Raw genomic sequence first — 4,160 nt, 5'->3', positions numbered from 1 at the left:
GGCAGGAGAATCACTTGAACCCAGGAGGCACAGATTGCAGTGAGCCGAGATCGTGCCATTCCATTGCACTCCAGCCTGGGCAACAAGAGTGAAACTCTGTCAGAAAGAAAGAAAGAAAGAAAAGAAAGAAAAGAAAGAAAGAAAAGAAAGAAAAGAAAGAAAAGTAAGAAAAGAAAGAAAAGAAAAGAAAGAAGGAAGGAAGGAAGGAAAGAAAGAAAGAGGGAGGGAGAGAGAGAGAGGAAGGAAGGAAGGAAGGAAGGAAGGAAGGAAGGAAGGAAGGAAGGGAAGGAAGGAAAGCAAGCAAGCAAATTTTGGACAATGCCGGCTTCCCCTAATCTGAGTGTCTTACATAACCATGCCACATTTGTCAAAACTATGAAATTAACATTGGTACAATACTATTAAGTAGACTTCATTCAATATCACTGTCTTTTTTGCCCAGGCCCGGTGGTTCACGTCTGTAATCCCAACACTTTGGGAAGCCGAGGCAGGCAGATCACTTGAGGTCAGTTCGAGACCAGCCTGGCCAACACGGTGAAATGCCATCTCTACTAAAAATACAAAAATTAGCTGGGCATGGTGGCGCGAGCCTTTAAGCCCAGCTACTCTGGAGGTTGAGACAGCAGAATCGCTTGAACCTGGGAGGCGGAGGTCACAGTGAGCCAAGATCGTGCCATTGCACTCCAGTCTAGGTGACAGAGCAAGACTCCATCTTAGGGAAAAAATAATAATAAATTTTTAAAAAATAAAATTAAGGGCAGGGAATGGTGGCTCCTGCCTGTAATCCGAACACTTTGGGAGGCCAAGGTGGGCGGATCATGAGGTCAGGAGTTTGAGACCAGCCTGGCCAATATGGTGAAACCCCCGTCTCTGCTAAAAATACAAAAATTAACCGGGCATGGTGGCGTGCGCCTGTACTCCCAGCTACTTGAGAGGCTGAGGCAGAAGAATCACTTGAACCCGGGAGGCAGAGGTTGCAGGGAGCTGAGATCATGCCACTGCACTCCAGCGTGGGCAACAGAGCGAGACTCCGTCTCAAAAAGAAAAATAAATAAATAAAAAATAATAACAATAGTAAAATAAAATAAATTAAGTCTCTTGCTCACAAGAGGATAAATGATAGGCATGGTTTCAACATACTTTTCTAATAACAATGAGATGGGGACATTTCAACACTTTAGCCTCTTTTCCCCTCAGCTATATATTTTTGTGCCACTTCGTGGAATTAAGAGCATATTGTGGGCCAGGCTTGGTGGCACACGCCTGTAATCCCAGCTACTGGGGAGGCTGAGGTACAAGAATCACTTGAACCTGGGAAGAGGAGGTTATAGTGAGCTGAGATCACACCACTGCACTCCAGCCTGGGAGACAGAGTGAGACTCAGTCTCAAAAAAAAAAAAAAACAAAACAAACAAAATAAAACATTAAAATGAAGGCTGTAGTTTAGATTCATCCCCCCCACCCAAGGCCAACCACCCATAACCACACAATCAAAGTTTGTCATCCTGATTCCCCTGAAACGCTAGCTCTAATCATAAATGAAACACGAAAATGTAAGTTTTACATCCTTGTCAGCATGATTCAGTGAAATTAAACCAATCCGCTGTAGACAAATGAGCTTAAACGGCTCTATTTGCCTTAAAAAGAAGTTAAAGTAAAACAGCCAATCACAAAAAAAAAAAGCTCAAAATACTTCTTCCTTTTTGCCTTATAAACTTGCCCTAACTTTTGTAGGAGAACTTACCACTTGATTTGACATCTCCTGGATCAAGATGTGTACTTGCTGTATGACAAAAAACTTTTAAAATTTTTCTAACTTAATCTGATTTTATATATATATAAAATCACCGCGCCAGGCCTGATTACTTTTTTTTTTTTTTTTTTTTTGAGACGGAGTCTCGCTCTGTCGCCCAGGCTGGAGTGCAGTGGCCGGATCTCAGCTCACTGCAAGCTCCGCCTCCCGGGTTTACGCCATTCTCCTGCCTCAGCCTCCCGAGGAACTGGGACTACAGGCGCCCGCCACCTCGCCCGGCTAGTTTTTTTGTATTTTTTTAGTAGAGACGGGTTTTCACCGTGTTAGCCAGGATGGTCTCGATCTCCTGACCTCGTGATCCACCCGTCTCGGCCTCCCAAAGTGCTGGGATTACAGGCTTGAGTCACCGCGCCCGGCCGGCCTGATTACATTTTTGACACTGAAAGTACCGTATGGAGGAAGACAGCTGGCACACACGGAAACTTCATGCAAATAGAATAAAGTACCCTGTCTAAAAGACAAATTAGAAGTAGGTGTCCTATCCTCCAACTTGGAGAACACAGCCTAGGCTGGGCTTCAGCCCCATTCTCATGCTCTTAGCCAGGCACACTTGTTCAGGGCACAACGTGCACAACCGTATACAGTGGCCCTGACTATGTCTGTATGCAACTACAAAAACAACAATAGGCCGGGCGCAGTGGCTCACGCCTGTAATCCCAGTACTTTGGGGGGCCAAGGCAGGCGGATCAGAAGATCAGGAGTTCGAAAATAGCCTGGCCAATATGGTGAAACCCCGTCGCTACTAAAAGTACAAAAATTAGCCGGGAATGGTGGCGGGCACCTGTAGTCCCAGCTATTCAGGAGGCTGAGGCAGGAGAATCGCTTGAACCAGGGAGGCAGAGGTTGCAGTGAGCCGAGACCGCACCACTACGCTCCAGCCTAGGCGACAGAGCAAGATTCAGTCTCAAAAAAAAAAAAAAAAGTGAAAAAGGATTCGGTATCCGAATGTGTTTTATATAAAATGAATCGTTTTCAGTGCACTGAGGAAGTTTTCTATTTAAAGAAATCCTGCTGTGAACTGTTTTGTGAAGAATGCTTTCCTAATGGAATTAGTCACCACTGAGTCATTTCTGCAAACTTCAGGTTTGCGGTTTTGCCTAACCACGATCTGGCCGGAGAAGTAGATAAATTACAGATGTCGCTAATAAATTAGAGTACTCAAAGGCAAAAGAGGAAAGAAAAAAAAAATTGACACGTGTATATGAACAGAATTGACACAGAGGTCTCCACTGGCGCTTAATCATGGCCGAGATCCTCCTGCTTGTGCTTGTCCTTCGGTCGACACACGCTACAAGTCAGCTTCTGTCCAACTGGGGAGGGAACGAACTGACAACAAAGAACAATTAAGAGAAGGTTGGCCCAGTGAAAGCAAGGGGCCATTGAAGAGCAAATAAAGGCGTGGCCACGTTCTGGCTCCGCCTCACCCCGGTCGCCCTGACAACAGCGCCGGCGTCTGGGCTGAGCTTCAGGCTCACAGTCAGCCTCCCACAGGCCACCGCGCGCGCTCACTTGCGCTTGCGCCTCGGAACTGGCGTCAACCAGCGAAGGCTGAATCCGCCTCCGGGAGCCTCGCCGAGCGGAGAATTAAGATCCGAAGGGCCCAGGAGGGATAAGAAAACTTGTCTGGGTGCCCACTTGGTACTGAGCGCCCTTGGGAGGGCTCTGGAGAAGACCATCGCCTTCCGGGGTAGCTCCTTCCCTCAAAAGTTTGAGATCATGGTCCAGTTCTCGCGTCTCCCAGCCTCAGTTTCCCCATTAGTAGGAAAGAGGTTCCCAGCCTCTACCTCAGAGGAGGCTTTGAGGATTCAGAAAACTCAGAAGAGGGTAGGCTTTGTGGTGAGCGCTGGGTAGGACTTCGGGCTGGGAGTGCTGGGCTGAAGAGTCCCGACAACAGCCCGAGGACGTATTATTATTGTTCTTATTTTACAGGGAAGGAAACTGAGGTCCAGAAAAGTTATGATTCGCCCCAAGGGGATCGCCTGGCAGGACGTGAAGGGGAAGGGGCCCGCCCTGGAGTAACCCTCACTGGAGAATCCAGAGGCGGGATGAGCTTTGTACCTATCTCAGCAGAGGGAGGCGGATAATATTTAAATATTATGAGTGAGGAGAAGGAATGAAGGCAAGAAATAGAATGCCCAAAATGCCCCAAACGCCATCCGGACCATAAAAGTGATGGCGATAGTGTTGGACTTAGGAGCTCAAAGATGCTAACCTTCACAGGCCTGGTGGCCCAAGTCTGTAGTCCCAGCTACTTGGAAGGCTGAGGCAGGAGGATCGCCGTAGCCCAGGGGTGCCAATCCATCCTGAGCAACAGAGTGAGATCCTTGTCTCCTTAAAAAAAAAAAAA

The 4,160-nt window shown here is 47.4% G+C and overlaps 1 protein-coding gene across 1 annotated transcript in view; it reads left to right on the top strand.

The window, feature by feature from the left end:
- Positions 1 to 3,351: 3,351 nt before the first annotated feature.
- Positions 3,352 to 4,160, top strand: part of CCDC130 (coiled-coil domain containing 130) — a 38,661-nt gene continuing 37,852 nt past the window's right edge. The window contains exons 1-2 of the mRNA XM_011981804.1: positions 3,352 to 3,637; positions 3,743 to 3,853. The gene's annotated coding sequence lies outside the window, so the exon portion shown is untranslated. The remainder of the gene's footprint in view (positions 3,638 to 3,742; positions 3,854 to 4,160) is intronic.

Source organism: Mandrillus leucophaeus, unplaced genomic scaffold (assembly GCF_000951045.1).
Source record: "Mandrillus leucophaeus isolate KB7577 unplaced genomic scaffold, Mleu.le_1.0 Scaffold230, whole genome shotgun sequence".
NCBI lineage: Eukaryota > Metazoa > Chordata > Mammalia > Primates > Cercopithecidae > Mandrillus > Mandrillus leucophaeus.
The sequence above is the reverse complement of the archived record's forward strand: the minus strand, read 5'-3'. Positions and strand labels throughout refer to the sequence as shown.